We start from the raw sequence: 11,017 nt of genomic DNA, 5'->3' as shown, positions 1-11,017 counted from the left end.
AAACGCTGTCTAGTGTAATCATCAACTTCTGAATGATTATCCGACATTGAGTTTTTTGAATTATGCAACATTAACGTCATCGAGAATGATCATTAACTTAGGAGTGATAATTGGGTATTGAGTTCTCTAGATTATGATGTAAACACCTCAAAATTAAAATACATATGTCCAGTCTAGTATGATGATCATACTTGATTTTCTAAAATGACTTGCAATGATATTTTTAAAGCGGTCCAAACACCTTTAGAATGACCAATTTAGAAAATAATAAATTTTGAGTTTAATATTTTCGTTGGGAAAAATGTACATAACAACCATTTCAAGGCTTGTTTTTGCAATCAAGCATCATGTTTTATAAAAGTCGAAATTTTGGAGATCTAATACATTCATATTAACCGGTTCGAGAATTAATAAATTTTGAGTATAATATTGCTATTTGCAATTTTGTGTAGAAGTAGTTGAAAAGGAAAAAAAAGTAAAAAACTGAGTTAAACCGGACGATTGAATGCTATGTCAACGAAAGTCAACACATAATTCCCACACGTCCAGACATTCAAATGAACAGGTGACGTCATCCTAACGTCAGCAAGCGCTTCAATTGAAAAAAATCCAAATTTCCTTTGTTTGACATTTCTTCAATTGAAGGAAGATCAACAAGAATTCTTAACGTAAAAAATTCACCCATATCTCTACACTTGATGGTTTTGGATGTTCTTAGATATTTTGAAAAGGTTGAAGAGTTCTATACAAGATTCATTTGATTCCCGTTTCGTATTAATGCTCTTAACCACGAAAAATCGACAATACAAGACAATGTGTACGAAGTAGAAATTCATAACTTGGGCCATATGGCCTCAAAATTGGAATGCTAAAGATGGTTGGAAAGCTAAGACACAACTCGATCGAATAGTACTAGTCCTGAGTCTCCATTCTACGGCTAATGTGGTCTATGCAACCCAACAATATGATGCAAGTACACCAACTTCAATTTTGGAACGAACTTAAGTTAGGCGTTACTTCATAAATTCATATTTTTTTATCCACTCGACCATTTGGTGCAAATGAGCTACCATTGGATTTTGGAAGATCGTTGAGTTGGGTTTCTATTGATAATAAGTAGCACTCATGGCTCGACCCATAGCCTACGTTAGGTCGCCCGTAATCCAGACTATCAATATCGAGGCCAACCATGTTCCATCAAAAATTGCATGGACCTGCAACTTGTCTTGAACTTCATGGGAAAGACAAAACTTTTAGCTAACTCGAATATCTTTCCAACGCTTCATGTCTCAGCCTCAATGGTGATCCGAGTAAAAAATTATATTTCTTAGAAGGTTCGGTTGAAACATGAAGACCAAAAACGAGACAAAAAAGGTTGAACTTAAAAAATGTGTAACTTGTCTTACACTAAACCATTTGGCTAGTTTCAAAGTGGAGTGCAGCTAGACTGGTTACCTACAAAACTGTATTCGGACAAGACTCGACTGAGAACAAATCAAGGTCCGTTCAACTCGCCTAATGAGTTAACAGTTCCTAAAATAAAATATTCCAAAATTACCCTTAGCCTAAGGGTATATAAGAATTATTACTCATTTAATTCAGGCAGCTCTGGCCATTTGCCAATCACACTTAGAGAGGAAGAGAGACTACTGGTGAGTTGGAGAGACTAAGTAGATAACATCCGCAAAGGGATTCCGACGAGAACTTTGCTTCTCCGGCGAACTCCATTTTGCAATCGTTCCTTCTACTTCGTCTCTTACATGTAGGTCCTTGACCTCTCTATAATCTTCATTCAATTACAGCACCATAGATTGAATCATTAGTGTATTAATCGATACATTGATTATCATTTTCGAATTCATTGTTTAATTTATGAAGTGTTCATTAAATTGGTTATCCATAGCGGCTATAATCCTAAGTTAGAATCGTGTGTCTAGTTTAGGAAGAATCTAGATTAAGAATAGCCTCGAACCTTAACCTCTATCGGCATTGCCGAGTTCTTCATACATCAACGCTAGAGAATAAATTGTCGAGCATTTCTTCAGGTGAGCTCAAGAGAGCCTCCAAGTCTTGGCGAAGGCTCATTCTAATTAGCTTGATGATGCGAATGAGATGATGTCGAAAACGAACAAGAAAGAGCAAGGGATTCTTCATCCGACGCTTCTTTCTTTCCTTTCCAGTGAACATCATCTTCAATTAATGAAGCTTAAACTTAAAGCAACGGAAAGGTGTGACGAGGCAAGTCCTTGAAGCAGCAGACTCCACGGCTCAAAGTGATAGCAAGGCGAGATGAGGCATCCTTCGACAAAACAGATCCTCGATCCAGAAGGTAGAGCTTTGCTCTGTTCTTCGTTGCCAATTTTGTTCGCAACCCTCTAAGAGCTAGGTGAAAACAAATGGCGAGGTGTTTATGAGGAGACTTTTGAGTAGTAGAATCCCTGCGCGTAGATGCAACTGTTGGGAATTTTGAAATGAAGATTACTTTTATACTGTAATCTAGCAATGTGAGATGGGTAAATGCACAGGTTATCCAAGCCTAAAACAGAAGATCAAGCACATAACAAAACAACCCAGATTTACGTGGAAAACCCTCTCAACCTGGAGGGTAAAAAACCACGGGGCCAACCAGCAAATTTCACTATAAGCAAGAGACAGATACAAATGTTCTTCTCAACTTTAAACCCAAAGTTGAGGCATACAAACAGAGAAAAACCAGATTCATTCAGACTTAAGCTAGTCTAGATATAAGATAACAAGAGATTGAAACCTGAAGGTGAAAATGTAAGAGATCTACTGCCTCTTTCTCTTCTTCTTCCTCTGTTTCTTCTTCTCTGTTTCTTCTCTTCTTTTCAGAATGACTTCTCTCTCTAGAAGTGATAGAATGAGCAGCATTCTTAGGGTTTTGCTTGTTTTATTAAATGCCTAATTGGGCCGGACCCAAAGGCCAACAATCTCCCCCTCCAGCCCACGGAGAGAGGTACACCGATCTTCAAGTCATCACTTGGTATTCATGCCGACAAGCCGACAACAGAGCTCGAGCTTGTCTTTTGGAACAATCTTCGTAAACATGTCTGACGGGTTCTTATCCGTGTGGATTTTCTTCAACTACATCTGCTGGTTTTCTATTACATCTCTTAACCAATGAAACCTCACATCAATATGCTTAGTTCTGGAATGATATGTAGCATTCTTGCTCAAATCTATGGCACTCTGGCTATCACAGAAAACAATTGCATCTTCTTGTTGCATACCAAGCTCTAGGAGAAATCTAATCATCCACAATAAATCCTTACCAGCTTCAGTTGCTGCAATGTATTCTGCTTCTGTTGTTGATAAAGCCACACATTTCTGCAATTTGGATTGCCATGACACGGCTCCCCCTGCAAAAGTAAACACATAACCCGAAGTGGATTTTCTGTGATCTAGATCTCCAGCCATATCAGCATCTGTGTAACCTTCTAACACAGCTTCACCATTTCCAAAACTCAAACACAAATTGGAAGTGCCTCTTAGATATCTAAGAATCCACTTCACTGCTTCCCAATATTGTTTTCCTAGATTAGAGAGGAACCTACTTACCACACCGACTGCATGCGCCATATCTGGCCTAGTGCAAACCATTGCATACATCAAACTCCCTAGAGTTGAGGAGTATGGAACACTTGACATTTCATCATTTTCTTTCTCTGTTGATGGACACATCTTCTTGCTCAATTTAAAATGGCTAGGAAGTGGACAACTTACTTCCTTTGCTCCTTGCATGTTGAATCTTTCAAGCACCCTTTCAATGTACTTCTCTTGTGACAACCAAAGTCTCTTAGCTTTTCTGTCACGAGTAATCTGCATTCCCAATATCTGACATGCTTGGCCCATGTCCTTCATGTCAAATGTCTTGGACATCTCCTTCTTCAACATTGCTATTTTCTCAGCATCATGTCCTACAATCAACATATCATCAACATAAAGTAAAAGGATCAGAAACATTCCATTAGAAAATCTTTTGAAGTAAACACACAGATCTGCCTTGGTTCTCTGGTACCCATGACTCAACATAAAAGAGTCAAATTTCTTGTACCACCGTCTCGGAGCTTGTTTCAACCCGTATAGACTCTTCTTCAATTTGCAAACCATGTTCTCCTTTTCTTTCACTTCAAAACCCTCTGGTTGCACCATGTAGATCTCTTCTTCTAAGTTACCATGAAGAAATGAAGTTTTTACATCAAGTTGCTCAAGCTGAAGGTCTAAGTTAGCTACTAGACCTAACACTGTACGAATGGAAGTCATCTTTACCACTGGTGAGAAAATCTCCTCAAAGTCGATGCCCTGTTTCTGTCCAAAACCCTTTACAACAAGTCGAGCTTTGTACTTCATAATTTCTCCATTTTCATCTCTCTTTAGCTTGAACACCCATTTGTTTCTCAATGCCTTTCGGCCCTTAGGAAGTTCCACCAGCTCATATGTGCCCATCTCTTACAATGACTTCATCTCATCTTTCATTGCATTCTGCCACTTAGCTTTGTCTTTATGAACTTGTGCCTCCTGAAAACTTTTTGGCTCTCCTTCTTCTGTCAATAATATATACTCTGAATAAGGGTACCTTTTAGAAGGTTGGTGCTCTCTCTCAGACCTTCTTAATGGGGGCTCTTCTGGCTCCTCTTGACGATGTTGCTCCCCCTGCTCAGGAATACCATAAACAGTCTCATCATCATTACTACAATTCATGTCAGAGGTTTCTTCAGTGGCTTCTTCATTTTGTTCATCTTCATCTGTTACTGTTGACTGTACATGTGAAGGAATTGGTATGAGTTCTATGGACTCATCAACCCTCTCTGACTTCTCAATGATTTCTGGATTTATCCTATTCTGACCCTCGAAGAACACAACATCTCTGCATCTAACAATTCTCTTCTTTTCTGGGTCCCATAATCTGTACCCAAATTCCTCATTTCCATACCCAAGGAAAATACATGGAATTGCTTTATCATCCAACTTGGATCTTTGCTCCTTTGAAATATGCACATATGCTTTGCATCCAAACACCCTTAGATGCGAGTATGAAATATTCTTCTTAGACCATACACTTTCTGGTATTTCAAACTTCAAAGGAACAGAGGGTGACCTGTTTATGAGATAGCAGACTGTGCGAACTGCTTCTCCCCAAAACTGTTTTGGCAACTTTGCCATCTTCAGCATGCATCTCACCTTTTCTACAATGGTGCGATTCATTCTCTCAGCCACACCATTGTGCTGCGGAGTTCCAAGCACTGTCTTCTCATGTCGAATACCATATTTGGTACAGTATGCTTTAAATTCCTTGGAGGTATACTCTCCCCCGTTATCAAAGCGAAGACATTTCAGCTTACTGTCTGTCTCTCTTTCTACCATGACATGGAACTCTTGAAAGTAATTGAATACCTGGTCTTTGGTTCTCATAAAATAAACCCACACATTTCTAGACGCATCATCAATAAATGTTAAAAAATATCGATTGCCACCCAATGACTCCACTTCAAAAGGACCACACACATCAGAATAAATCAAGTCTAACACATTATGTTTTCTTTCTGATGTCTGACTAAAAGAGACTCGATGTTGCTTACCAAATGGGCAGTAGTCGCATAGATCCAGAACCTCATCTTTGGTTGAGGGGATGTGCAGCTTCCTCACCAGAATTCGCATCCCTTTCTCACTCATGTGGCCAAGGCGTTGATGCCACAGATTTAGAGAGCTTTCAGCTTGTACCGCATTTAGATCATCTTTGAGTACCTTCATATGTGTTCTGTACAATGAGTTCCACGACTTCCCTTTTGCTACAATCATTGATCCTTTGCTGAGTTTCTATTCACCACCACCAAGATAATGCTTGAATCCATCTTTGTCCAATGCATCACCTGATATCAAATTTAGACGCAAATCAGGAATATGCCGCACATCTTTCAGTGTTAACCGATGCCCCTGTTCTGTCTACAAATAAATGTCACCAATACCCACAATGCTTGAGTGACTAGTATTACCCATCTTCACTGTACCAAGATCTCCAGCCTTGTACGTGGTGAAGAACTCTTTATTCGGTGTAGCATGATAGCAAGAACCTGTATCAACTATCCACTCAACTCCTTGGTGATCTTCTACATGTAGATATTGTTCCTTTTCACAAGAAATAATAACTACATCCTCTGCAGTTAATGTGGCTGTGGTATTTCTGTTTTCATCATCTTTCTTCTGTTTTTTGCCTTCATTCTGTAGTCTTTTCCAGGCTCTACAATTTTTCTTCATGTGACCTTCTTTACCACAGTGATAACATTGTCTTCCCTTAGATTTTGATTTGCCTCTGGACTTGCTATGGTCTATTGATTGTTGTCGGTATTCAGCTCTTCCCCTGTTCTCTATGACAAGGGCCCGTGCACTATTTGTATTAGTTGACTTCCTTCTTGTCTCCTCATTGAACAAGCTGCTAGTAACTATACTCATAGTAAGAACACCATTCGGAGCTGCATTACTGACTGTCACAACCAATGTCTCCCAACTGTCGAGCAATGATCCCAAGAGCAATAAAGCTTGCAACTCATCTTCTAAGGTCATCTCCATCACTGACAATTGATTAATCAAGCTCTGGAAATCATTTAAATGCTCAGCAACACCTGCACCTTCTCTGAATTTCAGATTTACTAACTTTCAAATCAGAAACGCTTTGTTACCTGCTGTTTTCTGCTCATACAATGACTCCAGCTTCTTCCACAACTCATGTGCACTCTTTTCACTTGCTACATGGTGGTACACGCTATCATCAAGCCATTGTCTGATTGTGCCAACTGCTTTCCTGTTCAATTTTGTCCAATCACTGTTAGACATATCTTTTGGCTTTGCACTATCTCCTTCAACTAGTTCATACAAGTCTTTACAGTAAAGGATATCCTCCATCTTGAATTTCCAAATCTGCCAGTTATTATTTGTCAACCTGATCATTGTGCTATTGCCGTCCATCTCAACCTACAAAAGCACTCTTCAAAATAAACCTAACAGCTCTGATACCACTTGTTGGGAATTTTGAAATGAAGATTACTTTTATACTGTAATCTAGCAATGTGAGATGGGTAAATGCACAGGTTATCCAAGCCTAAAACAGAAGATCAAGCACAGAACAAAACAACCCCAGATTTACGTGGAAAACCCTCTCAACCTGGAGGGTAAAAAACCACGGGGCCAACCAGCAAATTTCACTATAAGCAAGAGACAGATACAAATGTTATTCTCAACTTTAAACCCAAAGTTGAGGCATACAAACAGAGAAAAACCAGATTCATTCAGACTTAAGCTAGTCTAGATATAAGATAACAAGAGATTGAAACCTGAAGGTGAAAATGTAAGAGATCTACTGCCTCTTTCTCTTCTTCTTCCTCTGTTTCTTCTTCTCTGTTTCTTCTCTTCTTTTCAGAATGACTTCTCTCTCTAGAAGTGATAGAATGAGCAACATTCTTAGGGTTTTGCTTGTTTTATTAAATGCCTAATTGGGCTGGACCCAAAGGCCCAACAGCAACATCAGGAAGATGACAAACATGAAGGACGTGCTTTAGTTAGACCTTTTCCAACTTTTGTTATTTCAGATTCTTTAAACTTTTGAGGCATGTTTAATTCAACCCTCTAGGTTCTATTATTTTTAAATTCAGCCTGGAATTTAATTATTAAATTAATTTAGAATTAATTTAGCCCTGAAGTTTTTTCCCAGGTGCAATTCAATCACTAGAATCTTTTAACGTCCAATTTTGACCCAAACTCTCAATTTTACATTATTTTTAATTATTCCAAAATATTTCAACCATTAGACTATTTGTTCATGTCCAATTCCACCCCTAAACTTTATATATGTCCTATTTTGGCTATAATGTTTCAATTTCAACCTTTTTGGAAATTCTTTGGGCTTGTTTGGTTCATTTTACACCAATCGACATTGATTCATCAATTGGAGGTTCTAAATCAATTTAAATAATTCTAAAAATTCAAGCTTTGTCAAAAATATAATTTTCTACAATAATAATATTTTATCATAATTTTAGGGCCCGTTTGGAAAATGAACTAAATTTGAACGCTCATATCTTAAGTTATATCACTCGGAAAATTACAAAATTTCTACACCATTTCCACAAAATTATTTTTGACATCCACAAAAGTTTTCATAATTTTCAGGACACGTTTGAAAAAACCCTCATAAAATCCTCAATTAACAGTTTCATATGTAGAGTTATGCAGCTCTGATAATTCCAAACTCAAGTGCAACGTGCTCCAAAAATATGTTTGAAATGCACAAGAACTTTCAATTTCAAGCATTTTTTTGAAAGATTCTTGATTTTGGTTATGTCAGAAACGGGACTTCAATTCTCTTAAATCCTCATTCCTCAATTTTTTACACTCGTGAACTCCTTTCTTACAAGGATTCACAGTTTATTTTACAGTCGTGAACTCCTTTCCTAAAGGATTCACAGTTCGAACCAAGCAATCAAACACTCAAGCAATATTCAATCAATGGATTCACATTGTTGTTCACATGTTCCCGATGAGCATTCAAGGTTTCATTATATCTTATTTGTCTAAGAAAAATCTAACGAGAGTTTAAAGTTATTTCTGAACTAAGAATAAAGTTATCCTCCTAAACGGACGTAAGACATGATAATGAAAACTAGGAGAATTTAATATCTTAATATCCATCTTGTCTAAATCTAATGGAAGGTTACAGTCATCTTTAAATAATGATAGTTTAAACATAAATTTAGGATATTAAAAAAAAGAATTTTGAACTCATAATGCATGTGTAACATACATTAAAAAAATGGTAACCGTGAGCCATATAACACGATAGGCATGGACGACACGATTGGCACATACGACACGATCAACACGATTTGCACGGTATCAAGGTCGCGGTTCGCTTATTGTGCTCACATTGTTAATTGCTCAATGTCTATTGTCAAACGTGCGCACAATCGGCACAATCGACACAATCGACACGAACGACACGGTAGCGGCTCTAATTGCTAGGTCGGTCATTCATCTACAAATCTTGGTTGGAAGGTTAGGGTTTCTGGTTTACCTTGTTCTGTATAGCTAGGGTTTTTGGTATACCATATTCTGTAATTACTCTTCTTAATTGCTTTGTTGCTTTGTTCTGTTCTTCATTTAAATGGGAAGAAAGAAAAACAATAAGTATAAGAAAGTCAAAGAATTTGTGATGGAAGATTTAAGGGAGGTAGCTGAAAAGAAAATTGATATAATTGCTGAAGAAATAATCCAAGAAAAACAGGAATGCATCAAAGATAAGGAACCAATTGCTGTAAAAAATTCTGAAGAAAATGCTGCAGGAAAATAGGAGAAAAAAGAAGTAATTTGAAATGTTGGTTATAATGAAAGAGCCAACCTGTTTGGTCTTAAAAACCAAATTACCAAACTCCTAATGCATGCTAAAAAGGATGAAATTACAATCAGTAAAGAGAAATCTTATCAAATAATAGTCCAACTCAATATTCATTATCTTCAGGACTGGAATTTACTGAACAAAACAGAATATGAGTAAATAGTTAAATAGTCAGTTGATGCAATGAAGGAGCTGATGAAGGCTCCCAAAACCAAGACCTACACTATCAGGAGTAATTCAACATGGAAAGTCAACGAGGTATGGAAGAATAAAATAGAAAAAAATCTGAAGATCATGCCTACAAAGGAAAAATCTACTTGGGGGATATCCAAACAAAGGTAGAGGTACTCAACTCTCCTTTTGAATTCAAACTGCCTTCTAAAGTAGAGGATAAATGTATTAAAGATTGAGAGTTTATAGTGGTTGGAAACTTCATTGGAAAAAAAAGAGTATCATTCCCAACTATCAAAGAGGCTCTATTTAAACAGTGAGGAGAAAAGGGGCTTGAAAAAGTTTATGCAAATATACATGATCTCTACTTCCCGCAGTTTAAAAAAGGCTCAAATCTGAAAAAAATCTTGGAGAAATGGCATACTTACATAGGATCAAATTGTATGAAGCTGAAAAAGTGGTCAGAAGAGATGAATCTACAAAGCAAACCAAAAGAAACAACCCAAATTTGGTTCAAGCTTTGGAACATTCCAGCCCACATGTACAATGCTGAAGGAATTAGTCATTTTGCAGGTACAATTGGGAAACCATTATATATGGACCCAATAACTGAAGGAGGAGAACACTTGTCATTTGCTAGAATTAGCATTGAAGTGCATCATAGGAGTGTCCTACCAATGAAAATGACAGTTGTTGACAGAAAAGGAAAGCATAATGTTATGGAGATCTCTTATGAATGGAAACCAAAGAGGTGTGCTTTCTGTAATACTTTTATGCATAATAAATGTGATACAGCTAGAGAAGAAGAATAGAAAAACCAGAAAAGTCAGGAAGCAGAAAATAAAAAGAAGGAAACAAAGGAGGCCAAACTCAAAGATCAAACAGTTGTAGAAGAAAGCAAGAAGGATTCTGGGAAAAAGGAAAACAGTGAATGAAAGAAAGTAAAAGGAATCAAGGTGAAGAGGAAAAGAAAATTTTCTGTAATGCGAAGGATCAAGATGGAAAAGGAAGATGAACCTCAAGTTGTTGTTGAGGAAACTCAAGAGGAAGACACCCAGAATTTCAAAGCTGAAACAGAGAATTCAAAAGTCGATGAAGAAGATTCCAAAACCGATTTGGAGTCTGAAGCTGAAGCCGAAGATAAGGAAGACAAAAACACAGAAATTCAAGTTGAAGATAATAAAGGTAAAAGCCCCGAAATTCCCAGAAACAATTCTTTCTATCAAATCAGAATGGGCTCGTACAAAGAGAGAATTCAAAATGAGAAATAACAATACTCATCATTCTCTTTAATACAATCTCCTTACATCGTCAGAGGAAGGGGAAGAGGAAGAGGAAGAGGAAGAGGAAGAGGAAGAGGAAGAGGAAGAGGAAGGGGAAGAAGACCTCTCAATGAAGATAGATGGCATGCAAAAATCCCAGGCTGTGATAGTTAAGTTT

Source organism: Impatiens glandulifera, chromosome 2 (genome assembly GCF_907164915.1).
Source record: "Impatiens glandulifera chromosome 2, dImpGla2.1, whole genome shotgun sequence".
Lineage (NCBI taxonomy): Eukaryota > Viridiplantae > Streptophyta > Magnoliopsida > Ericales > Balsaminaceae > Impatiens > Impatiens glandulifera.
Note: the sequence above shows the minus strand (reverse complement) of the source record.